The sequence below is a fragment of the Myodes glareolus genome, chromosome 3 (assembly GCF_982192425.1).
Source record: "Myodes glareolus chromosome 3, mMyoGla1.1, whole genome shotgun sequence".
Lineage (NCBI taxonomy): Eukaryota > Metazoa > Chordata > Mammalia > Rodentia > Cricetidae > Myodes > Myodes glareolus.
In genome coordinates, this window is record NC_142028.1 from 88,143,985 (window position 1) to 88,171,937 (window position 27,953).

Sequence of the window (27,953 nt, forward strand, 5' to 3'; positions counted from 1 at the left end):
GAGAGTAGCAGATATAAACTACTGCTTGGGGTCAGTTTTCTGGGACACAGGCCACTTTTACTGAATTAGGCTGTCTGAGAGGAGTGGTTTTTTTTACAAGCTCCTAGGCACCCTGTAATTTGATGGCAAGTGTATCTAGAAAACAAACCCAGTAGAACAGACTTATAGTTTAGTGTTTGCTTTCCTCTCACAGATGGCAGGCAAGAGAAAGAGACATACCATAATACTGGGTCAAGATAGAGACGGAAACCCAGACGCTACACGAGGGAAAACTGAATGGTTTCTGACATAAGAAAATACCCACCCCCAAACAGTGAACCACCTCATCTGTCTGTCTGGGCACACCTAGTCTGGTCTGGTCATCTGTTCGGACTTGTGATGTCAGGTAGGCGACACTTCTTAATTTCTTGTTCACCGCTGTCAAGTATACTGATATTGGCCACATGTTTTGATTATTTTTTCTTTCTCTCCCCTTCTCTTTTTCATTTCTTTCTTCTCCTATTTTTTTCCCTATCTACTTAATCCTAAAGATCCTGATGACTTATCTATTGTGTCTTATTGAGGAAATTGTAGGCTAAAAATAAAATAAAATATAGTGCTGTCTACCCCCCCCCCAAGAAATGTCCAGGGGCAGAGACCCCCTGGTGCTTGATTCTAGCTCGACTAAGCCTGGGTGTCGTACTTTTGAGGGGTTTGGAAGGGACACCACTGACAAGCATCTTTGGAAACACTAGAAATAGCACATCAGCTAGCTCGCGAAACAAAGGCGAGGCGCAGCCAGTAATTAGCTCACTGAGCAAGTTCACTGTTCCGGGGCTGAGGACGGCCTTTCAGCTGATGAGCCTGTGCACTGGAAGGGGAGGAAAATGAACTTCCGTCACAGGCTGAGGATGGGCATGCGCATTGGGACCTCCCAGTCCTAGCCCTACTTGACTTCAGCATTGCCTTCCAGGCTATCAACATTAGTCCATCGAGGGAATATGTGAAACTGAGGGTGAAATGATTTAGAAAGAAATCAAAGCCTGAGGCCAGAAAGCGAAGAGAAATCTGGGGCACATGAAGGACAATGCAAGACTCAGGCGAGCGGGAGAGAAGAGACACGGTCCCATCCAGAGAGCTGTAGTTTTCCAAATAACAGTGGTCGGGCCCCTGACAGCTAATGTTTCTCAAGTCCTGAGTTTGATGGTGAGCAGATTCAGGCCTTGCAAAAGCTCCCTAAGGCAGGAGCTGTTATTAGACCCACTTTACCAAGGAGCAAACTGAGGTATAGAGAGATGAGCTACCTTCCTCCAGGTTGGAGTTCTAGGTGGCCACTTGTGAAAACAATGGGATTCTTTCCGTCTGAACCCAAATCAGGAAAGCAAGGCAGTGAGGAGAATTCGAAACCACTGAAAGTCAGAAGTCTCAACTAGAAAATGCTCCTGGATACAACCTGGACATTAGAGTAGGGAGCAGATCTGCCTGGGGTTACTAGGGCTACCTAACAGCCAACCTGGAGATGCGGGCCTGCTAGAACCCAGGCCATGCTCCTTGGAGCATTGGACTTTGTAGCTGAGGGGATGGCTCTCAACAGGTTCATCTCCCTGTACCCACCGCTACCCTGGGAAGTCAGTTCTGTGCATTTGGCAACTAAGACATTCACAGCCATCTCTGTCCCTGCGACCTCCTGTCTATATTGCCCAAGAGGGTCTTGCAGACCAGGGCCATGTCTTTGTAGCTTCCCGGGTTCCACTAAGGGCAATACAGAGGAATGTTGTGTCTCACAACATATTTGATTTTCACAGCCGAGGAAGGGTGTTATTTCAGATTCACAGATAAAGGACCTCAGAGAACTCACCCACAGCTAGAACATAGAGATCACCCTTGGATTTTCCAACACTTACCAAGCAATAGTTAACATAATAATGCTGCTGCATGAATGAACTTGTTTGAGGTGCCTAGACCAGTGCTGGGAGGGACGAGCAACTTGTTATTAGGTCCCGAGTGTCCGTTTTAGAAGGTGAAGAACCCTATTTATACACAGAAGGTGGCGGCAGCAAAATATTTAAATGAAATCCGTGTACTGGAACTGTAGCCTTAAAGGTGGCTAAGATAGCGGAGTCTGTGTATTTGCATTTGAATACAACGAAAATCTAAAATTCAATAGCTAGCATGTACCAATCCGACTGGTATGAGCGCCATTCCTTTAGCAGCTCGCAGTGTTTAATTCTCATAGCAAAGCCATGGGCGAGCACGAGCATTATCTCTGTTTGCGAATCAGAAAATCAAAGAGCAAAACGTGAAGTGACTCTGTCAATCACTCCTCGAACTCAGAACACAAACCCGAGAGCCCCAATTCTAGCCACCGCTGTAAGCAAAGGAGAAGAAAGAAGACAGTTCAGTGGAAAAAAAAAAAATCTGCTGCTGGGGCCAAAGTTAAAGATTAGCCTTATGGTCATTTCTCTCTCCAAACCTCCATCTATATTAAATATTTCACCTTCATCATTAAAACATAAAATCAGAAGAATATGCTTTTAGTTCAGTTAAGGAAACCAGTGTATACACTCAAAGAAGAGTGTCTCTGTATTTAGCTAGAACCCTAGTCCCCACTCTGGCTTCAGCCTGATTGTTTATGTGATAGCTAACATTTCCTTTGGCTTCTTTGAGCCTATAAAATAGAAACGTCACCTCAAGTATAGTGACTGTAGAACTAAATGAGCTATCTCTATAAAAGCAGTAGACCATACCTGGCTTAATAAATATTAGCTCCCATTTCCATTTTTATTTTTAAATTGAGGAATAAAACTATCTTGACGTCAGCTCTTCCTCTTCCCTCTCTGGGCATGAGCCTTCTCCAGATCTACAGTGTAACAGACAAGTCAATACAAGGACACACAAAAGAAAACCTCTCCTTTCTGACCCAAATGCTGCTGACCAACCCAGACAACATGGAAAGCTGATGTCTGTGTATTCTATGGAACTTCTTGCAATAATCTTCCCTTCTTTGGGCTATGTAATTTCTGCTTTTGCCCATCTCAGTTCTCCATCCTGTCACTCCAACTATGGTCATGCTACACACAAGAGGCCTAAGAATCAAATGGGGATGAATGCAATACGGTAATGATGATCCAAATCTGTGCTGATGGTTGCCCAAGCACAGCCCAGAACATTGTTAAGCCTGTGGTCTGCAATAGTCCCTAGATTTAGATCCCTCTCTACTCATGTGTCTAATCAGACGCCCTATGTTGTTGTAAACACAATTCTTAGACAAGGAGATGGGCAGGAAGGCTGTCATTGTTTCTTTGTCTTGTCTCTCTTCCAACTATTGAACACATTAAATATAATAAGCTATCACAGAGACAGGAGGCAGAGGCAGATGGACCCCTGTGAGTTCAAAGCCGGCCTGGTGTACCCAGGGAGTTCTAGGCTAGCCAGGGCAACATAGTGAGACCCTGTCACAAAATTTAAAAAAAAAGGATATAAAAGAGACTATAATTCACATCCCTGTAAAACAGACAGCCAAGGACAAGAATGGTTATTATGTAGAGAAGGGGGTTACAAGAGGAAAAGCAGGAGAGGGGGGAATAAAGGCACAGATCTTGGTGTCTATCATGTATTACATCCTCAGAGCAGGTGGCTATTGTATTGGCTTAGCATTAAAATTAAAACAAGAACAGAGATGATGACAGTACAGAAAGAATCAAGTTCTATAAGAAAAATAAATGACCTGAGAAAGTTCAGTCTTTGATATCAGAGAGACATTACTGGAATTCTGAAATGGACGCATGGGTTGAAAGACAGAGAAAGGAGAACTTTTATAGGGTGGTATTCTAACAAGAACAAAGGAGAGGGAGGAAATGGGGACAAGGACAGACCTGACCCTGGACAACCAACACCCCATCACTTCACCAAGAGCTCTGTGAATACTCTGAACACAAATAATCAAGTCCTAAAACACAGAAGTAATTTGTTTCAGAAAAAAGTGTCATAACTCTTTGAATCATTCGTTTATTAATTCAGTACATTTTCTAAGTATAGGATTCAAAGCTACATGGTGCCAGAGGTAAGTAGGAAGTTATCAGCGCAGTGCTCCAATCACTCATTCTATGAACTGCGACAGGTAAAGAACAGTAGCCATGACATTTAGACCTAATACTTTATTGAGTGTGTGTTGTGTATTTTGTAAGCACAAACACGTGTTGTTTTATTTAAATCTCACACTAATCCTAGTAGGCACACCCTTGCTATCTCGATTAACAAGAGCCCACCTAAACATAGAGATGTCTGTAACTTTCCAACATAGTAAAGTCAGGATTCAAAATCAAACCTGGTAACTCTCTGTTTTAGTCAGGGTTATTATTGCTTTGATGAAACACCATAACCAAAAGCATCTTGGGGAGCAATAGATTTATTTGGCTTAGACTTCCACATCACTGTCCAGCAGAGAAGGAAGTCAGGACGTAGGAGTAGATGCCAAGGCCATGGAGGACTGCTGCTTACTGGCTTGCTTAACCAGCTTTCTTACAGAACCCAAAACCCACCAGCCCAGGGTACCACCCATAGCGGGCTAGGCCCTCTCCCTTCAATCACTAATTAAGAAACTGTCCTACAGGCCTGTCTACAGCCTGATCTTACGGAGACATTTTCTTATTTGAGGCTCCCTTCTCAGATGACTTTTAACTTGTATCAAGTTGACTCAAAACCACCCAACACACTCTGATCATTTACTCCAAGGAATTATAAAAACTTGCTCCTAAACTGGAGTATGCTCTTTCCAAAGGTCTGGAAAAAGGGGGCAAATAAAGCCATAAACAGTTGACAGCCAGGGGTCAGGAAGCTTACTAAAGGTTTCTCCGAGGATCTGAGAAAAACCTTGAAAGGTTTAGATGGTTGTTGGAGAAACAGATGGGACCAGGAGGTGGGAGTGTAGCCCAGGCACGGGAAGCAGCCTATGCAAATGGAGGCTGTGAAAAAGCAGCCCTGTGTGTTCCAGGACCAAGAGAAATTTGAAGATGTTGAGGCACTGGATTTGAGAATGGGCCATGGAAGGGAGCGTCTGGAGACCTGGGGTTATAATCAAAAGGCTTCTACATCCTGCCATACTGTGTAATTTGGCTTTCCTCTTATATACTGTGGCAAGTGCTGACATAGCTGGGGGACAGCAAGATGGCAAATGTGTGTTAGGCATCTCTGACGACAATATGCCCAAACCAGTCTTAAAGGACCAACTAGTTTGAAGAGCAGCCCATTTCAGGTGGCAAAGAAATTTCCTTTACCTTCTGAAATCCTAGATGAACGAAACACTTCCCAAGATCCTTTTAGGCAAGGATACAAGGACCCATGTGAATGAAACGAAGGCAGGAATGCGCATGTTACTTCTGGGTCTGGCTCATGGTGTCCCCAGAGATGTTCATTTCCCTAGATTCCAGTCTGATGTAGAAGAACTCTTTTTCTCAATAATGGAGTCATATAAACCTCAGTGCTTGCCTGCCTCTGTGGAACAGAGACATTTCTCATCCTACACTGACCTACCACCAGAATAAGAAGTTATCACTATATGTGAACCCTAATAAGGTCTTCTGAAATTGAGACAGAGGCGATGGAAAATATCACAGGTGCCCCGAAAGTCAAATAGATCAGACCAATCGACCAGGTTACAGCTTGGGCCTGGGAATCCTCTCTCTTCCTGATCTTAGAGGAGCAGACAGCCACTGAGTATCTTTGAAGACCAAGATGTGGACATACAGGAAAGGCAGCACCAAGATTCGAGTAAAATTCAAAACTGCATTTGAATTCTGCTTCTTCTTAACTTCTACTTAACAGCTTCAGAGAGAATAATTGTCTGGCAAAGTCTCACTTAGAAATTAAACCCCAGGCATCATGTTAGCTCGACCCCCGTGCATTAATGCTGCTTTGTACTTGAGAGCTGTAACTGTGAGTCTGATCCCATCCTCACGAGTTTGATTGAGATTCCCAAGGATTTAGTTCACGCTGCATCATATTTCCAGCTCCGATGCTACCAGCTATGGGGTGACGGTTCAGAGAAGGACCTGTCAGCTGCATCGCATGCTAGACGGGACTAATCAGCAATGCCAACATGTCACCGAATCCTCTGTTCTTCTTGATGGAGGGAGTGGTGAGAGCCTCCTACCGGGGGTGAGATGGGCAGATGTAAGACAGCTGCCCTAACACTCAAAGACAGCAGCACTACTACTGATGAACTTGAAGCTCCTTCGTCAGCAAACAGTAGGTATTTGCTAATCCTTAACAAAGGATTAACTGTAATTATAACTATACAGGCTCAGGAGAGACCCAGTTAGAAGACCACTAAGGTGTAAGACCAGAAGAGAAAAAGTTCAAGTCTTAGTCATTTGATACATAGTCCTGTCTTCATTTCTGCTGTTCCAGGCACTGTACTGTGATGCGAGAGAATTGTCTATATTCTGTCAATCATATTTTAATAAAACGCTGATTGGCCAGGCAGGCAGTATAGGCGGGAAAACCAGACAGGAAGTAGAGGTGATGCAATGAGAACAAGAGAATTCTGGGAAGCAGGGAGGTTCCTCTGCCACTCCTGCTGCAGACCACCGAAGCAGCAACATGAAAGCTGACAACTGAAAAAGGTACCAAGCCATGTGGCATGTGGCTAACATAGATAAGGATAATGGGGTAACATAAGTTATAAGAGCTAATAAGTAGCCTGACCTAATGGGCCAATCAGTTTATAATCTTATGGAGTCCCGTCTGTGATTTTCTTTGGGGTTTGCCGGTTGTAGGGTACTGGGCAGGATAGAAACCCCAACAAGCCGGCCCTCATGTTACAGTACTGGGTGTTACAGAAGTAAAGGTGAGTGAGACTGGTTCATAGCAGGAAGACAAGTTCACTCTGTCTGTGAGTTGTATGACTTTAGATGAGTCCTTTAACCTCTTTGAGTATTGGGGCTGCAACAAAGGTCACAATGATGTTTTGAGTGACCAGTGTCTTTTGGGAACATCAGCAGATTCTCCTCTTGTCACCTATCCCTTCTACATTTGCAGTCATGCTCTCCTGGGAGAACTGACTCAGGATGGATGCATGACTTGACTCATTGGGGGTATTTTAGGGTTTTGGCCACTATGATTGATGAAGGCTGACTACAGAATCAAACCTAGCAAAAAAAAAGCAGGACATTCACCTTCAGTACCGCTGAGGAAATTAAAAAAAAAAAAACCCTCCCATTTCTATAGTTATTTAAATGTAGAGGATATACGGCGGAACAGCAGATATATTGATCTTAATAAGGCATTTGGGAAAGAAGCCAATCCAAAGAAAAGCCGAGCCAAGAATGCATGAGAGCCCGGTTCTGATTCAGGACTTCTCAAGTCCTGGCTTGAGCAGACAGTAAAACTTACTGCCTATCATGAACCTTTTATTTCTAATTTGAAGGTACGTCAATGGGATCTGGATTTCAGAAACTGTCAGTATGGGGTCTCCTAATTAATGCGCTCCTCTTTTGTAAACTGATGGGAACAATGTCTGGCTTGCATTGACATTTTTTTAATGCTTTTATTTATTCCTTGAAAGTTTCATACATGTTTACAATGTATTTTGATGACATCCATCCATTGGTACTTCCCTCCAACTCCTTCTCACCCTACCTCTCCCCCAACTTCAAGTCTGTATTTTGTTGTTATTAAACTCACAGCACCCTGAATCCACTTAAAGCTACCTTTATACACGAATATGGTGCAATGCAATAGAGCAGAAGCAATGCCCTCAAAGAAGAGTGTCTCACCCTCCCTTAGAAGCTATTCCGCTAGTGGCTGCTCACTTCCCCAGGGACTGGGCTATTGTGTGCAGGTTACCACAGCTACTGGGAGTTGACAGATGCAATATCTATATCATGTCTAGAAGTCTGGATTTCACACATCTCCTCCCTGTCAAAAGCTGTTGCTCCAGCCTTGGGTGGGGAAGGTTGATGTACCCGAAGCATTCACAACCTAGCACTCATAGTTACTTACACACAGTAGTTTTACCAGTTTCAAGTCACTACTGGCTGCAGGAAGAAGCTTCTCTTCGCGGGGACTGGAGAGACAGCTTAGAGGTTAAGTGCCCTTCCTGGTCTTCTAAGTTCAGTTCCCAACACCGCTGTTGGGAAGCTCATAACTGCCTTTAACTCAACTCAAGAGAGATCTAATTCTTTCAGCCACCATGGGCACCTGCACTCCCATGCACATATGTACCCACAGACACAAACAACATGCATACATGCATATACACACAGACATATATATATGTATGTGTATATATACATATATATATACATACATATATATACACATACCTATAAATTTGGAAACAAGCTTTCCTTGCCCAAAGTTGAGAGCAGCACACATTTATAAACACACATATTTGTAATGCAGTTTGACAGCATGACCATTTAGCAAATAATAGTAGGTTCCCTCCCAAGGCTCATAATCTCTACTGTCATGAGCTTTTCACCTGCTTTGTGATACTTCATGCCAGTACCAGACAGGAAATCTCTCCTGTGAAATCAGCCTAATATCTAACAAGAAATCAGGTGGTCACCTCCATAACTTTTATGCCACGGTTGTACCAGTGGGCACACCTGATCGGGTATGACCTGCCTAGATTAAGGCTCTTGTAAGATAGATTGTTGGTTTTTGTTAACCACCTACCCCTTGACCACTTCAATAACCTCTCTGTGTTTGAGTTTCATTACTACAAAATAACAAGACTAGCATGTAGAGGTATGCTGAGGAGCACATGAGTTCAAATACTGCTGGTTCTTAGACTACAGACACTTGCCATTTAAATATTCACTATAATGATATTACTACTACTACCTAGAAAACCTTTTTAAATTACATAAACTAAAAACTAATGGTATTGTTATCTAGAAGGTATTTACCACTAATCAGTTACCTTTTCAAGTCCCAAGCTTATCTCCTTTCATTAATCAAGAAGACTGATTGATATAACATACATCCTTGGAAATTTAGTGTTCTGTCTAGCCGTGCCCATAATATAAAGTAAGTTGATAGGAAGGGAGAACTTTATTCCAATCTGTCGTGAAGGATCCAGGTTCCTTTCATCCTATGTTTCTGCCTTCTTCTAGGTCCTTGGAAAGACATTCATTCAACCAAATGGCAAGAAAGAAAAGCAGGAGTTAAAAAAAGAGTTATTTATGGGCCAGTCCTGCTTACTCAGGGTTAGGCATTGGCTAGAACTCAGAGCCATCGCCATATAAGAAAAGACTGAGAAATGGAGGTGATCTATGTCTGATGGTGCAGGAGAACAAGCACTGGCGAACACCAGGAATATCTACCTCATAGCAGAAGGGCCAGCTGAATGCAAATAGCTCAGGTACCAAAATGATGACTTTGTGAGAGAAGAGCCACCCTGGGAATGGCCGGTCTGGCCAGTTCCCCACACAGTCAGTTAGAAACATATTGACAGCTCTAGCATCTGAGCCCACTTCTAACCTCTAGGGGCTCCTTTGTTCATCCACTAACCTCAGCTAAGCTGTGCTTGAGCTTTCTCCAAGCAGCTCAATGCTCTAGCTAGCTGTTTGCCTCTGGAGGACGTTACTGCTCCTTTATAGGGATTTTCTGCCCACAGACTTTTATTGCCTATGCCGTCTGCCTCCGTTCACAAGAGGTGGGGTTGAAGGTAGACAACTAGACTGGAGATATCTGTGCCCCTATGCTTACCAAGTCACCGCAGCCAATCCACAGCAAGGTAAAATGCTGACAGAGCCGCAGAACGCTTGGTCCACCTGGAATTAAAGTTCCATTGACTATTTTTTTAATGTTTTCTTTTTGGTGGCAGTGAATTTTACTACAATGAGTCAATGGAATACGATTCTAGTCAAGACATTAATCATTTTATCCAAAAGCCAATTTCCATGAACATGTTAATCCTTCCACCCATATCACCAAATCGAAGTCTTAGGAAAGTAATAATCAGCCAAACATAAACGACCAACCAAGAAGTTATAGTTTAGATTTTGCCGGTGATGTTTATAACCAGCTTGGTTTTGTTTTTACCAGATGCGTGGGCTGCAGCAAAGGCAACCACTGCCAGTGAGTGGCACACGCTATTATGTTTTTGTAGTTAATTCAGTTGTCACTTCTGAAAATGCAGACAGCAAATTAGAAATGTTGCTCAATGTGTGTGGTCTTTCCCTACACCGAGTCTGGACATGTGGATCTTTCTAAACTTGTGTCTGAGCCTTGCTGAGCACCAAAACTCTGTAACCAGACTGATGAGTAACCCAGGTGCCTCCCACCTTGGCACTCCTCACGCCATGGGGAGAAGGTATTAGGAACCACTGTCAAGAACGTCTACAATCCTAGACATTGACAAATGTGTGCTTAAAGTAGACAAAGGATCCTAAGTCTTGAACTTCACAAAGAGGCCTGTTTATTCTGAGCCCACCATCAGCTTCCATGCTAGGGGGCGCTATTCAGAGAGAAGCAAATTCTTCCTAGAAGCACCACAGCCTCTTAGCAGAGTTTTACCTAGATTTTGATTAGTTACTGATCTCCAACTTTCTTAGAATTCTCAATTAAATTTTTTTTCCTCCAGATTTCCTTGGGAATTTCAAATTTCCTCTGTTTTAAAATCTGGGGTGAGTTGTAATTTTTTTTAGCTGCTTAGTCACTTACTTTCCTGGTAAGCACCCCTGTTCAGACTTGATATTCAGGTGGCACACCTGGAAGGAGAGACTCACCTGGAAGGAGAGAGTGTGGACAGAGCCCACAGTGTCTGGGGCACCATCCTGAGCTGTGCTTGTACCATTCACTCATACCAAGCTCCTCTCCTCTTCTGTGCCTCAGTTTGCCCCACTATGGAATGAGAAGGACAGTTCCTCCAACATCACAGCATGGCTCTGAGAAACAAACTGATAAATGGAAGAGCCTGAAATAAAGTGTGCATACAGAAAATGCTTTCTGAAATGTCAGTTTTAAGGAAAAACACAGCGTAGAGCTGAGATGACAGTACTTAACTCCGATTCAAGGCCTTATCACGTTGCCATATATTTATCATCCATTATGGATCAAATGGCTCCCCCACTGTTAGAAATAATTGCCTTTACCTGAGCACCTCCCTACCCGTTTTCCACATACAGCCACAGCTTCAATCTGAGAAGAGCTATGGTCACTGCAGTCGATCCAAGGGGGGCAACATCTTCGGCATCCTCCCATCAGGAGGTGCTGCTCAGTTCCGCTGTCACTGAAGGTGTTCTGGTCAGTGATTGGTTTAGTCTCCACAGTCCAGCCCAACAGAAACAACATCCCTTTTGTTCTTACAATAGATTCTTATGCCCAGGAAATAAAGATTATAATGATATCTGCCAATTTCAAATTTCCAAGCTTGTTAGGCTCAGATGGGCTAATAGATGTGGATGTGTTCTCTTAAAGAGCAAGCACTAGAAACATCAGGAATTGCTATCATTTGTGCATGCTGACTATGCCATGTGTTATTCTATAACAATAAAAATCACCTGCTCAATTGGACTTCTCGGTCGATATGTGTAATTTCGACTGTGGGGACCCTCAGGGACAATGTGCAGCACCTATCTCTCCAAGTCACTCTCCGTGGGTGGATCATGTATCTGCAGCAACAAAACGTGATGCGCTCAGTTCAACCATTTCCACTCATAATCACTTAACCCACGGCTCCGTCCGTGGCATGTGGGCCAAAAGCAAAGTGTTGGGACAAACCCATCATAGAACATCTGGAAAAATCAAGCTGGGAAACATTTGTGGACCCCTCTGCACAGAGAAGGATGTGGGGTCTTGGATACCTAATCGGTGAAACTCAAGTCAGGAAGATCCCAATCTCAAGCATTTAAAATGATGATGGAGAAAAAGCAAAGAGAGATGGCCCTGTTTAAGGAACCTCCAGGTGAAGCTGTGATAAAAGGCAGCCTGTTCTGCCATGCCAAAATTGCTTTCATCACCCTCCATTCTGTGATAATAAATTAGTAATGATTTTCTTTAATCAAGACCTGCTCATATTGAAAACACTTTACCCATTGTGACTTGGCATCAGAAATGCCTGGGTCCTTCATTATTTTCAGTGATAATCGGATGGGTCTGCGTCAATCCAAGCCACAGCCAATGTTTGTACTGTTCTTTTAAGTCAACTCTGAACTGACACAATGCAGGGAAGCTTCCTGAGTTTCCCCTCCCAGACACACAGTTCTCCACAGGCATACATAATATGCCCTCAAAAACATAGGCTCCTCTCTCTTTTGCCTGAAAATCTCCTATTCTGCTGTCACAGTGGTTCTGAAATATGAGGGGGCCTCAAACCACTGGAGGGCTTGTTAAAACACAGATTGCCTGCCTGCATCCTACCAGAGTCCCTGATTCAACAGGCGGCACCTGCAGCTCCAAATGTTCAGCCAGTTCTGCTGTCATTGATGCTGTTGACCCAAAGGTGACATTTTGACAGCCCTGCAGAGATCTATCACATCGATCACACCACATGGCAATGGTCTCTTTGCATATCTGGTTCAGTCTAAAATGATGGATGAAGTGTCCACCACGTCTTCCAGGATCTGTACAGGCATCTGTCTTCTTCAGCTTTGTAAATCTTGACCCGAACCTCAAACTCAGTGTGCAGTAGGACTTCGGAATGCTTATTGAACAAATGACTAAATATTGCACATTAAGGTCAGAGGGCATGGAAATAATAGGAATCTGAGCACAGTTGAGCGCTTGTTCTGCCTAAAGACGGATGGCTTGGCCGCCACAGTGACTGCACTAGCTGGTCAGCAGGAAATGCTAAGTTTATTACTAGTGCCAGGTTTGAACTACTGCCATTTGAGACTTTCCGCAGATGCATGGGCCCCAGGAGCTAGAATTGAGAATAAAACCTGGATCCAAGTTAAGACAGGAAGATAAGGATGTTAGGCAGATGGTTCAGTTGGTAGAGAGTTTGCCGTGCAGGCGCCAGGACCTGAGTTCAGATTCCCCATACAAACAAGCAGAGTGACGCAAGTCCTTATCTCAGTGTGGGAAGACAGACAGACAGATCTCTAAAACTCACTGGCCAGCCAACCCAGGTGAACAGGTGAGCTCCAGATGAAGTAAGAGAGCCTGGGCTGGAAAATGAAATGGAGAGTGACTGGCAAAGATACCTGATATCAATCTCTGGCCTTCCCATGAAGACACGCTTGCCTGTATTTGTGTAGTCAACAACACCCATATTAACTAATGCACATGCATGTACACACACACACATATGAAGGCACACACATGTCTGCATATGTGTATCCACCAACACCTACATTAACATATGCACATATATGTACACACAAACACACACATGAAAACATGTACCTGTCTGCATCTGTATACCCACCAACACCCATATTAACATGTGAACATATATGTATACACACACATACATTTCTAATACTACTTTGGAAAAGACACGGCTTGGCCATGTAGGGGTTGATTCAGGAGGAATATCAACATCCCCCAGCACAAAGAACTGGCATGCATCTAGAATCAATGTATTTGTTGGTGGCTCAGAGGATAAAAGGCCTCAAATTCAAATTTCTTTGAGTAAACATTTATCTCAGTATCAAATGCCAGAATTCAGAAATTAATTAATTAGGTCCAGTATTCTACTACCTTATGGCACAAAGTTCCTTATTTGGTTTTAATTTTCAAATTTATTTATGATGTACAAAACATAAAAGTTGGATAATATAATGTTGACTACATATATAGTCTAGAGTAGTGACCCCTTAGGTGTCAAATAACCCTTTCGCACAGGTCACATACCAGATATCCTGCATATCATATATTTACATTACAATTCATAGCAGCAGTAAAATTACAGTTATGAAATAGCAAAAAAAAATAATTTAATGGTTGGGGTCACCACAACATAAGGAACTGTATTAAATGGTTACAGCATTAGGAAGGTTGAGAACCACTGGTCTAGAAGCTGAGGGAGTAGGATTGATTGAACAGATGAGTTTAAGATTAGCCTGGCAAAGATCATGAGATCCTTTTTCAAAACACAAATACAGTTAAACAGACATATGCACATATAAAACGTGTCTATCTTCCCAGACAATAAATGTTTATGGTGAAAACATTTAAGACCATTTCTTCTATGTTGTTTGAATATACGGTGTATGATTGTCACCTATGGCTGCCGCACAACATAGCCTCTTGCTCTAGGCATAAAGATAAAATGTAAATGGTTTGCATGCATATATATCTGCATGTGGATTATGTACCTGGGGAATGGAGAAATGAGATGTAATAGCACAGGAAGGCAATCCCAGGGCTAGAAAACACAGATGACCTCCATGGATAAGCATGGGATCCCTGGGAAATGACCCAGATGTGTACCTGTGGTGCAAGGAAAGAACCAAATCCTGAAAATGTTCCTCTGACCTCCTTATGTGCACTATGGCATATGCGTGCACTCTCTAATAAAATAATAATAGTAATAATAATAATAATTTGCTTCTGATTTGTTCTGACCAACACACAAAGAAGGCAGGCTGTTCATTCACCGAATCTCTTTTGTAGTTGCCTGTGTTTGTAGGTAAGTACAGCCAGCGGACTTCATATTAATGGATATGAGTGAGGTGTAACACTTGCTATACCTACCCCCAGGAAGTGCCTCTAGACCCAGCAAAGGTGAAGGAAAACCATTTCCTCTGTGTTGCAATCCCACCTAAACAATCCACCAACCAATCCTGTAAACGATAGGATGCTAAGATCACTAGGATAATATCAGCAACTAGGTGCTACATAACAGCATTATCCTCTTACTGACAAGTATATGGTAGTCAAAGCAGCCAGTGAGATTGGCCCATCCCACCACAGGCATCATAACTCAGGAACTTATCCATCCCCCATCCCAGGCTCCCAGCTTTGCAGCCCAGCAGCCTCCTGAATCCACAGCCATGGACAGGGGTCAGCCTGGGAATGACTGTCTCTAGTCAACCTACCTCCAGGCAATCCTTTCTTCTATTATAACCCTGGTGCAATAATACGCTGCTGTGTTCTGTGAAGGCTTCTTTGGTTTGATGCATCTAATTCCCTCCAAGGCCTCCTCACTCCGTAGCTTATGACCTGGCTTTTCTCCACAGCCCACGTCAGACTCGAGGACTCCTCTGCAAGGGTGTGACTTTCCAACATGTTTTTGAAACTGCTGCTCTCAGAACCCCTCCGGCCCAGAGTCCCTTGAGGCCTTGAGATTCTTTTTGTCTAGTTAAGTGCATAAAGTGGCCCTAAAGTAGATTTTAATTAATTCAGCTGTTTAAGCCATTGGACTTAAAAAAAAAAAAAAAAGATGCCAAACTAAATGGCCCCTCCTTAGGCTAGTGCTTTTATTTTTTTTCTCACCAGTGACTGACGCAAACCATATGATAGCCCATCACCAGAATTCTTTAATTTAATGAAGAACGCACCAGCAAAACCTACTGGACACAGGTTGATGAAAATCACACGTAAGCATTAAGATGGCACGCAGCCTGAACAGCCCCATCCCCCTTGCCCAGGAACCGTCTCGGATGCCACCTCCTCCTAGAGGGCAGAGCAGACCCAACCTGCCCTATACTCAGCAGGAAACTGGTTAGTCAGTGCCAGGTTCATACTCATTTAGGATGCCAACTTCTGATGCTTTCTTCAAATGACCACCACTAGCCCTTCAGAGTTTTGGAGACGCTTTGAAGATCCATCATTTGAAGATGCACCTTCTCAGCAAGGACATGTCACCACCACCTTAAACCTGCACTGTAATTACCCGCAAACATCACACACGTACCTCACTTAGTCCCTAAATGCACAGGCAGCAGACTGTCTGGCTCTTGCTGCTTTAAAAACGGTAAGGAGTACATTTCCAAACATGTAACAGGCATGTGGCTTACAGTGCTTGCTTTAAATTTGAATGTGCATTGACCTGTGAGAGATTGAAAAAATGTTCCCAGTCTTTTCTCTCATCCATATAGTTATGAACTTTGGTATGCAATTTTTTTAAGAACATATGCAGCAGTACTTTTCTCTTTCAACCTGGATTGGAATTATCCTTTATTGACCAACGGAATGTGATAAAATTACAGTAGACAAATTTCTGGCTTAAGGCCCATGTGCACTGATATCCGTGCGCATGACGCTAACAAAATGAATAAAATTAAAGCAAAGCATTTTTACATAAAAATGCACTTAGGACTAAGCATATAAATAATTGAGGTTCAAGGTCCTTATGTCACTTCTCATCCAATGACAGGGGTGAACATGGCCAATGACTCTTTTTTACATTTCAATAATCCCCTTAGTGCTGGGCAACCAGCATTTAGGAGAGGTGAATTCCTGAATGTATTATTTTAGTGAGCATGTAGGTGTTGGTATGGGCAGCTGTAGTTCTATCAGCTACAGCAGCATCACCAGTTCTAACGTGTCCAGCCTGCACAGGATTCTGATAGGTCAAGCCATGTGTGACATGCTTTAACAACTTTACTGTTGTTGTTGCTATTGCTTACACCAGATTTATAAAGGCGCATCATTTTGTGGAAGAAACTAATAGATAAATCATCACAGATTAGTAACTTGCCCAAGATCACAAACTGGACTGTTGAATTCCAAAACTACTTTTCTTATGCCCCTCTAATTTTGCACACACACACACACACACACACACACACACCATCAAAGCAAAGGCCAGAACTTGAGGAGAAGATAATAAGACCCAAACGAGGTTAGGCCGCTCAGAGAAGCCTTGCCAGACCAGGTGTGTGGGGACAGAAGTCTGTAAGGACCAGCTTATGTTTAGACAACATGAAACTGATGTGACTATCTGACATAGGTCAAGATGCCTGATGCTGGACCAAAGGTCTGAGACCAGATGTCCGAGAAACCCAAAAGTAAACAGTGATGTCATATGTTATATGACTGTTTCTGGGAAAATGCCACTTTGTGTGAATTTTAATATTTAGTCTGACTTTAAGTTCAGAGGCGAAGTCATTTAGCCTTTATCCTTTGGCTGTCTGCCTGTGTGTGTCTGTCTGTTGGCCTGTGTCTTATCTCTGTGCAGCATGTGTGCCAACATGTGCCTGTGCCTGCCTGTGTGGGACCCTTCTGCACTGATATGTGCCCACTGGCCTCCTAACATCCACCTACCTGGCAGTCTGTGTGGCAGACGTCTACCTGGTTGAATAAGGTATGACTTTATATGCTCATGGCTCCCCACAATCTCTTCAGTCTCATTGACTGTGGTGTTCCTTTCTTGGCATCAAAGCTTGAACCTAACGAAGTCACACGCGAGATGCATCAAGAGAGTTAAGTAGAGTTTTTCAGGAAGTGGAGAGGAACATTCTGGGTGTCCTAAGAGATCAGCTTGGATACCAAGACAGCCGTGCCAGTTAAGAGTGAAAGTCATAGTGCTTCAGCCTGAGGCAAGGTCGAGTGGGAGTTTGGGTTTGGCAAAAAGTAAGGAGGAAATCTAGTCTGAAGCGCTAGCAGTAACAGCCGATCAGAATCCAGTGAGATAAGGGCTCCCTTCCCCTTCCGTTTCAAAACATTTCCATGGGAGAAAGCAATTAATTGCCTTTGTTGTAGAACATTCCCCATGTGACAAAGTGATTTGCGAACTAACACAACCGCACTTGCAAATCTGAAGCGAAAACATTGTCGTCTCACATGCTGAGAACCTGAGGCTAACAGAAAGTTGGGGGAAAACACCTACCTCCTAAAAAGTCATTGGTAAATGTGCTAAGTAGCTGTTTTCCTATGCAAATACTGAAGAGAGAGGAGTGATACCGCCATGTAGTCTTTGCTTAATGTTCTCTTAAAAGACCAGGAATGTCAACCTCACCCAGATCTTTCAGCCAAGAGGCTAAATATGTTCCATTAGCACATAGGCAAGCCATGAGAAAATTAAGTAGCCAATCAAAATGCCTAGTCCAATTTTCCTTCTTACATTGAATGTGGTTTTCTACCTGCTTTAGGATTAATTCATGTTTCCATTCATTGAGAGTCACCTAGCTATTAGTATACCTGACACTATGTTCAGGGCCAAGAAGAAATTTGGGGATTAATTGAATTATGTCTTTAAGATTACTGCAGGAGGAACTGCAGACAGTTGGAGCATGATGGAAAAGATGATAACAGAACCGAGGTCCATGAGAAAACCCTCTTCAGCCTGAAGAAGATTTCAAGTAACCTTTGACCTGAGTCCTGCTAAGAAGACACCCCTACCGTTTAATAAGCACTATGTGCCACTCAAAACAATACTCATGTTCCAATTTTAACACCTACAGTGGCTCGGTGAGGTGGATGGACGTTATCTCAAGAGTGAAACTGTGACAACTGTCAGTTGTCTAAGATCAAGCAGTTAAGTTACAGAAAGATTAGGATCTGTATCGGCTCAACTCCAAGGCTGGAGCTCTGGATCTCACCCCGCACATGTTCTCGCCTGAGAAAGGCAGCCCAAGCAGGAGAGACCAGCAGCCAGGCCCAGAAACCACAACCAGTAGCGCACACACATGAGCCATGAGCACATTCTCACGCTAGGAATATAGGACAACGTGAGAAATGGGGGAAGGGGATCCAAAAGCCTTATTACCATGGGGCAGTTTGTAGGTGCTAAGAAATAGTTTGCACACTCCTCCAGAAAAAAAAAAAAGTGGTTATCAGGAAAAGCTACCTGCTGAGCATCCATCCTAATCAGGGGTCTTCACTCAGCATGGAAATGTCCATTGTAACCCACAATCAAATCCTTCCCACTGCCAGCAGAGAGGAGCAACATACTGGGCCCCTCTGGTCCAAAGGGCTCGTGAAAGCTGTATTGTTATGGAATATGCGTACAGTCCCTGGTTCAGATAGGGTTTTTCTTCCAGTTGTTTTCTGGTATCTGTTATGTGATGGATCCTGTACAAGTTGTGTGGACTTGCTGGCAAGAGTAACGAAAAGAAACTCACTCTGAGAGTTTCTATAAAGTTAAGAGAGAAAATAGGCAGCCACCAAGCGCGAAGTCACACGCTGAGGTAGGCTCTCTGAGGAAAGGTGCCCTGAGGGTTTAAGCAACAGGAAGCTGACAGCTTGGGGTTAGTGCCAGCAGTAGAGGGAATCAGAATGGCAATGACCCTAAGGTACTTTTCGTGGTAAGATGGAGAAACCTGGGGAAGCCTTGGACAGAAAGACCAGTTAAAGAGACCAGGAATGGTCTCCCAAGGCCTCACAAGCCACAGTGAGTTATCCAAAATCTGCATCCTTTGGAAAACATACTCAAGATTTGTCCTAAAAGGAACATTTCTGCTTCCTGGCACATCCAGCCAAGTAACTTCCAGAAACTCCCTTTTTGTCCTAGTTGCTTAAAAAATCAGAGCTAAAATTATTTCAGACATTCCATTGAAATCAATATGGTGATATGTAGGTCTACTCGGTGCTTCTAGAAATTTCCTCGGAAATCATATTGATTTCTCACATTTGGAAATCCAGTCTAATGAAATAATTTACTCTGTGGAGCACAGTGCACCTGCTCTTTGCGGTGTGAGATTTGGAATGGATTTTAGCCAACATCTGAGCGTTTGACGATTGCCAGAAGTAACTCATCCATCTACACGTTCTGAGAAAACGAATGTCAGAGGAGAGAATTAGAGCCCCTACGTCAGGGAAATTAAAGCCTCTAAGTCAGGGAGACCCAATCTTAAATTGGCATAACCAGAGGAAGATGATGCTTTTCATTGCCCGAGACTTCATGGTTTAAGCAGTACTCTCAAGACACTGTCCCTGGGGTTTTGAATTCTGGCCTCACAAAAATCATGACTTTTTTTTATTTATTTTTGGTAAGGAGATGTAGGCAGTGAGAAATGAAACAAATGTCCCTGGTGTCACAGCTCCTGTTGGTGACAGCAGGATTCAAAGGCAGGTTAAGGTGCCGAAGCCAACACTCTCTCTGCTCTACACCTCACTGCCCACAACAAACACAGAAATTATTTTCAGATGCTCCGTCCTTGGGGGGTGAGCCAACATGCAGGCAGAAAGGCAGCTGGGCAAACAGTACACCATTCTGCCTGCCTTTTACCTCTCAGGAACTTACAACCTTACAAAACAGCTGTGATCCCCTGTTCCCCAGATCCCACTCCAAACCCCTCTCCCTCCTGCTGGGTTAAGCATCACCTCACTGTGTGGCTCAATGTAGGAAACCCTGGGAAATTAATAGCCTTGTTACCACCATTGGTGCTTAATGACCCTGCAGCTTCCTGTGGAGTGTATTCTCCCTGGGCTGGCTGTTAATGAACCACTGCTTCATCCCTCCGTTCCAGCAGAAGGCTCTTTCAGCAGCGGCACATTGCAGAACCAGAGAAGAACACACCGAGCATCCACTAGGTACCAAGTTCTGCTTTGTGTGCACGGCACGCATTCACTTGTTTATAGCTCACGAGAATATAAAAATGATCCTGGGTTGTTGGCGCAGTTATCCCCATTTCACAGAAGACTTAAGTGAGTCTCAAGAAAGGATACATATCAAAGACCACACAGTTGATAGGAGAGGCACAATTTGAATCCGTGGAGGCAGACTGCAAGGCTCAGGGATTTAACCTCTGCAACATGGACAAGCCTCAAGCAATCCAATCTACAGCAAATCTGTTTTCTTTGTGGACTGTGTAAGCCTTCCTAATTTGGCACACCACAGGTTATGGAAACCTCATCTCCCCTAGACTTAGAGTTCCCTGAAATTAAGACAAATGTGGTCAGTGAGTGGAAACTTAAACCTACCCCAGTTTATATCGACTTATATTGACTTAATGGAGGAGTCAATGATCGAGGTGTGTATTTCTTTGAGCTGCTCCGTTCCAAGATTCAGAGGAAAACCTCATCATGAAGGCAACACATAATGCTGGGGTGGTGGGGACAGAGAAGCTGAGCTGGGGACACAGCCCTGGGATGGTGTTTAGGTTTCTCCATTGCAGTTCATTGGAGCACACACCAGCCGGCTGTTGAAAAGTTTTAGTTTATTAACCTTATCAGCTAGCTGCTGGGTGTTTAGGTTTTCAACTCAATTGTGGGGAAATCATTCTCCCACAATGATGCTGCTTTGGAATTATGTGACAGAAAACTATGAAGACATCCCAAATCCTTCTGGGGCTGTGTCCTTAAGATCAGAGTCTTCATCCAGATAAAGGTCTTGTCTTTGTTAGGGTTTCTGTTGCTATAAAAAACCACCATGACCACAACAACTCTTATAAAGGGAAGACATTTAATTGGGGTGGCTTACATTTTCAGAGGTTTAGTCCATTATCACCATGCCAAGCACGTGGTGGCATGCAGGCAGATATGGTACTGGAGAAGGAGCTGAGAGTCCTACAAGTTGACCAACAGACAACAGGAAGTGGTCTAAACAAGGCATAGCTTGAGCATAGGAGACCTCAAAACCTGCCCCCACAGAGACACACTTCCTCCAACAAGTGTAGGGAGCCGCCTGGATGTCGCCTTGGCCAGATAGTGCCAGCAGTCCTTCAGCCTGGAGGTATACATATCCTTTGATGTTGCCGCCTTAGGCCGGTGTGCTCGGAGCCTTATTTTGCATCTCAAGAGACTCGGTCTCCTGACCTGTCCCATGGCCTTGGGTCCTAGTAGAATGGCATCAACCAATCAGCATTCGAGCCTCTCACCCTAGAAAAGCGGCTGTCTTTGGATTTCTCTCTCTCTCTCTCGTCATCCCTGTTCCCCATTCCCCCTTTCAAGCAAGGAGCTCTAATAAATTGTGATTGAGAAGGATTCTTGATTTTGTGATTGTCCTTTCCTGCTGGTCGGGAAGCGCGTCACATTTTGGTGCCGAAACCCGGGACGCCGGATTTGAACAAGCCAAGGAGGGAGCAGAATTCAGAACTCAACGCAAAGAGCTGTGACTGACGTCAGGAAATCCTCCAGATGTATGCTGATTGCTAAGGCTGGTCCAGAGTGGTAATGTTTGCATTCCTTCTTCTATGTTGCTTTGGGTTGCGCTGTGATTAACCAGGTGGTGAGTGCCTTTGTTGCTGCTGTGACTGCAGCTCTAGTCAAAAGTAAAAATAAGTCCGCAGTAGATCAAGCGGCATTTTTCTAAAAGGACTTCCTTGTAAGTAAAAAGGAGGTTTTTTTCTTTAGCCCAGGGGGTAAGTGCGCACCATGGGCAATTCTTATGGAGCCAGCTCGAACCCCAGGGAGATTTATCGCTCAATCCAGGCACTTTTGCGACAGCGTGATTTAAAGATCTCTTCTAGCACTGTCGCTAACATCGTAAAAGACATTGTTGATGTCTCACCTTGGTTTGCAGCTTCAGGTGACCTAACTTTGCCATCTTGGAATAAGCTAGGCAGGGATTTGGAACAAGCAGAAGGTAATATTGGGAGAGGCACACTTCCTTTTTGGAGGATGGTGCGGGACTGCTTGAAGGAAGAACGTAATATAGAGATATTAAAACAGGGTCGCAAGGCATTACAGAAACATCAGGACAGCTTTTCAGAATCAGATCAGAAGGAGGAACAAGAGTGTAGGCCTAGAAAGAAAAAGGAAAAATTAAAAGATAAGGATCCGGAAATAAAAAAAGGAGAAAAGGGGAAGAGAAGCCCCATAGCTTTAGTAGTGAAAGAATTTGTAGATTTAGATTTATCAGAGGAGGAAGAACAACTAGAGGGAACGGCTGCTAAATCCGAGAAAGAGCAGCAAGGTAGCCGGAGGCGGGGCGATGTTGATGTGTTTACTACAAAGGGCAGAAGAGACGAGGCGCCAGTTCCTGCTGCCCTCCCCCCATCCGCCCCTCCACCCATGTACCAGCAGGTAGCTACAGAAGGTCACAGCTTCATAGGAAGGCAAACTTGGTCGCAACTGGCTGCTGCCTTTCCTGTTTTTGAGGAGCCACAGAATTACAATAGGTGGTATGAACCAATCCCATACAGACAGCTGAAGGATTTGGTTGAAGCTGCGAGAAATTATGGAGCAAATGCCAGTTATACAATCACATTATTGAGAAGGATTGTTACAACAGCGCTGACTCCTACAGACTGGCAGGAGATTGCAAGAGCAGCTCTTCCAGCAGGGCAGTTCCTGGATTTTAAATCTATAGTCCAGGACAAGGCTCAGACCCAAGAGCGCATTAACATACAAAGTGGCCACCCAGAGTGGACGGCTGATATGCTTCTTGGACAGGGGGCATTTGCTGGAAATCAGAATCATTATCCTTGGGAGGTTTATAGGCAGGTTAGTGAGATTCATTATAGAGCATGGAAATCACTCCCTAATAAAGGTGAAACAGCTGGTAACTTAACCAAGATTATTCAAGGTGCTGCAGAGCCATTCTCTGATTATGTGGCTAGAATGACAGAGGCAGCTGAAAGAATGTTTGGGAATTTAGATATTTCATTGCCTTTTGTCCAGCAAATAATATTTGAGCAGAGCACCAAGGAATGTCAAAGAGCAATAGGTCCAGTAAAGGGAAAGGGATTAGAAGCCTGGATCAAAGCCTGCCGTGAAGTTGGGGGGCCTCTAACCAATGCAGGGCTGGCGGCTGCTGTGCTTGCTGCTGCCAGAGGTGTCAGAGGAGATAAGGGAAAGGCATGCTTTAAATGTGGACAGTTGGGGCATTTCAAAAAACAATGTCCCAATAGTCATAATGCCTCAGATTCTTCAGGGCTCTCAGCTGCAACATCGCAGAGGCAGCCAGACATTTGTCCCAGATGCAAGAAAGGGAAACATTGGGCTAATGAGTGCAGATCAGTTAGAGATATAAATGGACAACTTATTCCTATGCCTATTCAGTCATTGTCAAAAAACGGATTGAGGGGCCCATGCACCCAGGGCCCAAAAATATTTGGGGCAATTCAGAACACGATGGCAGTCCCCGAGATGACTCCATCGTCCCAACAAGAAGGGCAGCCAAAGGCTCCGGAGGGCTGGACCTCTGTGCCACCTCCAAACTGCTATTAACTCAGGATATGGGAGTTCAGGTCATAGAAACTGACGTGTTTGGGCCATTAGAAAAAGATAATGTTGGCATAGTCTTGGGACATTCATCCTCAATTATGAAAGGCCTGATAGTCCATCCTGGAGTCATAGACCCTGCTTATGAAGGCTGCATTAAAATTCTTTGCCATTCTCCATACGGGGTAGTTTCCATCGCCCCAGGAGACAGAATAGCTCAACTCTTAGTTCTGCCTTTAGGGCGTAATAAGTTTCCAGCAGAGGGGCTTGTCTTAAAGGACAAAAGCCTTGCTCCCATGGGAGTAGATTTGGCTTGTTTATCCTTGGAGCTTGATCAGCGACCAATTTTAAATTTAGAAATAGAAGGAAAGATTTTTTCAGGCCTGGTGGATACTGGAGCAGATAAAAGTATCATCAGATCCCAAGCATGGCCAAAACGCTGGCCCTTACAACAGGCCTCCCAGTCCCTTCAAGGGCTGGGGTATGCACAAACACCGCATATAAGTGCTAAGGAGTTAGTCTGGAGAACAGAAGATCAGAGAGGGACTTTTCAGCCTTTTGTGGTTGATTTGCCCATCAACCTATGGGGCAGGGATGTGCAGTCTCAAATGAGATTGAGACTTACAAATGATTATTCTGATACCAGTAAGCCAATGATGGCACGTCAGGGCTATGTTCCCAATAAGGGACTTGGTAAATGTCTCCAAGGTAGACAGAATCCTATTGAGACTGTCTCCAAGTTAGATAGAAAAGGCTTGGGTTTTTCATAGGGGCCACTGAAGCTGTAGCTTCCACACAAAAGACAATGCCCATCCCTTGGCTAGTAGATAAGCCGGTATGGGTCCCTCAGTGGCCCCTTTCCTTGGAAAAGCTGGAAGCTGCAAGACAATTAGTACAAGAACAGTTAGAACTAGGACATTTAGAACATTCTGTATCGCGTTGGAATACGCCTATTTTTGTGATTAAAAAGGCTTCTGGAGGTTGGAGGTTACTGCATGACCTTAGGGCAGTCAATGCTCAGATGCAGGTCATGGGCCCAGCCCAGCAGGGTCTTCCATTGCTTTCAGCAATACCAAAGAATTGGCCTGTAATTTCCTTGGACATCAAGGACTGTTTCTTTTCAATTCCCGTGTGCCCTCAGGACCGGGAAAGGTTTGCATTTACTCTTCCATCTGTTAACAATGAGCAACCCAATGCTCGGTTTCAATGGAAAACTTTGCCTCAGGGAATGGCCAATAGCGCCCTCATATGTCAGTTATATGTAGATGCAGCATTGAGTCCTGTTAGGAGACAATTTCCTACGGTAAAAATTGTTCACTACATGGATGACTTATTATTATCTGCCCCACATCAGGAGACCCTAAAGGAAGTTTTCCAAAAGGTTACATCCCTTTTGGAGGAGCAAGGACTCCACTTAGCCTCAAATAAAGTACAAACATCTTCCATGGTGAAATTTTTGGGGACTATAATCACCCCTGAAAGCATCAGGCCTCAGAAAGTGCTTATTCGCACCCATCACCTTAAAACTCTTAATGATTTCCAGCAGTTGCTGGGAGATATAAATTGGATTAGAGGATATCTAAATATACCTCGATCTGAGCTCTTGCCTCTGTTTTCCATCTTAGAAGGCAATCCTGATATCTGTTCACCTAGAGCCATGACCCCGGCTGCAATGCAGACCCTTAAGAGGGTAGAATCTGCTATTACTACAGCTCAATTACAGCGAGTGAATCCATCCTTACCAATTTTGCTATGCATTCTCAAAACAAAAAATTATCCCACTGGAGTGTTATGGCAAGATGGACCCCTCTGGTGGATGCATGGAAATTCCATAGGAGCAAGATCTGTTCAATATTATCCAGAATTGGTGGCTGGCCAAGCATTAATGGGAATAAAGCTTTGCTTAGCCCACTTTGCGAGAATGCCTGACAAGTTGATAATTCCCTATACGAGGGAACAGGTAGAAGTTTTGACAGCCACAGTAGATGGCTGGGCTATCCTGCTTTGTGCATTCCCTAATGTTATTGACAATCATGTGCCAAGGCACCCCTTAATAAATTTTGTGGAGAAAAATTTGGTGTATTTTCCCAGGATTACCTCACCCCACCCATTAGAAGGAGCCTTAACTATCTATACAGATGGCTCAAAGACCGGAAAAGGGGCTCTGGTGGCAGGAAATGCTAAACCTGTGGTCTTTCAATTTCGGCCTGATTCCCCCCAAGTCACTGAGTGCTTGGTGGTTTTGGAGGTGTTTCAGAGATTTCTCGAGCCATTTAATTTAATTTCAGATTCACAATATGTGGTCAATGCTGTGGCCTCTCTTGAGGTTGCAGCCTCAATTCGCAGCTCAAGTACAGTGTCTAATATTCTTTTACAAATACAAAAACATATTTTAAAAAGAGAAAATCCCTTTTATGTTGCTCATATTCGAGCCCATTCTCTCTTGCCAGGACCTATGGCAGAGGCCAATGCTCAAGCTGATGGTGCTACTCGAGCACTCGCCCTTGTGGCTACAGATTCACTCCAGCTAGCTAGAGATTTCCATCAGCTTTATCATGTTCCAGCGAATACACTTCGCTTAAAGTTTAAGATCTCTAGGGAAAATGCCAGGAGGATAGTAAAAGCCTGTCCCTCCTGCGTGACCATGTTACATCCCCCACATATTGGGGGTAAATCCCAGGGGGTTAAAGCCAAACTCACTCTGGCAAATGGATGTGACTCACATATCGGAGTTTGGCAGACAAAAGTATGTTCATGTGTCGGTGGACACATGCTCTGGAATAATTCATGCCACCCCACTGGCAGGGGAAAAGGTAACTCATGTAAAAATGCATTGCTTAGAGGCCTGGGCAGCTTGGGGAAAGCCAAGTCGTTTAAAAACCGACAATGGCCCAGCATATGCCTCACAGGGCTTTAAAGCCTTTTGCAAGCAATTACAAGTTGAACATACCACTGGCCTACCATACAATCCTCAAAGCCAGGGTATCGTAGAAAGAGCAAATAGAAATTTAAAGGAAATTTTGCGAAAGCAAAAAGGGGGAATAGCTGTAGCAGCTTCCCCCAGAGAAAGGATTTCTCTTGCACTCTTTACACTTAATTTTTTAATCCAAAATATTGCTGGAAAAACAGCAGCAGACAGGCATGCCCTGTTTGAAAGCTCTACAGAGCGAGATTTGGTCATGTGGAAGGATGTATTGATTAATAAATGGTGTGGACCGGATCAGGTAATTACCAGATCCAGGGGAGCAATTTGCATTTTCCCTCAGAATCGTGAAGATCCAATCTGGGTGCCAACGAGACTGACAAGAGAAATAAAGAAGAAAGATGATCCAGTGGATGCTGAGTGTCCTGCTGTGGAAGATTCGTGCGGAGACAGCAGAGATGACACCCTGGGCGGTGTCAAGAGCAACTGTTTCACGTTATCACCTTGAGCAGCACCCTGTGCAACCTCTTATCTCTTAACAATTTTCTGACTGACTCTATTCTGCCTTTCTCCCTCCTTGGGGATGGGTGGGAGCAGAGATATCCTTGGCATGCTGTGTCTAGGTGGAAGTGCTGTATGTCTTTGATTGGTGTGCTACCTGCTAGCCCAAGTGAGGAGGGACAAGGTCTTTGTGGCACAGGCCTTGGCAGTCTTGGAATGTGTATCCTCACCCCAGGTTTGGCTCTCAGCCTCAAAAGAGCTCACAGGCAATTAGCCATGCATAGCCTTTGCACCCTCTAGGGACCAGACAGTCCCATGGCACAGAGGAAGGTATGCATAGGCGGAGGGTGTGCAGACACAGCCCTAGCACTCCCAGGGAAGTAGTTGTCCCATTGCACGGGAAGGGTGTGTCTTGCTTTTCTTTTCTTTAATCAGTCCACACATCATGAGGTGGGGACCAGATTGGAAAATAGTTTTGCCTTATTGCTCTTAAAGACAATAAAAGGAGGAGCTGTAGGGAGCCGCCTGGATGTCACCTTGGCCAGATAGTGCCAGCAGTCCTTCAGCCTGGAGGTATACATATCCTTTGATGTTGCCGCCTTAG

The 27,953-nt window shown here is 44.1% G+C and overlaps 1 protein-coding gene and 1 long non-coding RNA gene across 4 annotated transcripts in view; one reads left to right on the forward strand and one right to left on the reverse strand.

Annotated features, from left to right (window-relative positions):
* Positions 1–27,953, reverse strand: part of Dab1 (DAB adaptor protein 1) — a 1,122,840-nt gene that overhangs the window by 1,060,551 nt on the left and 34,336 nt on the right. The gene's annotated exons all lie outside the window — the stretch shown is intronic.
* On the forward strand, positions 21,814–27,870 carry LOC148122737 (uncharacterized). The gene is made up of 3 exons (XR_015737548.1): positions 21,814–21,930; positions 27,192–27,471; positions 27,800–27,870. It is a non-coding gene; the product is annotated as an uncharacterized LOC148122737 (long non-coding RNA).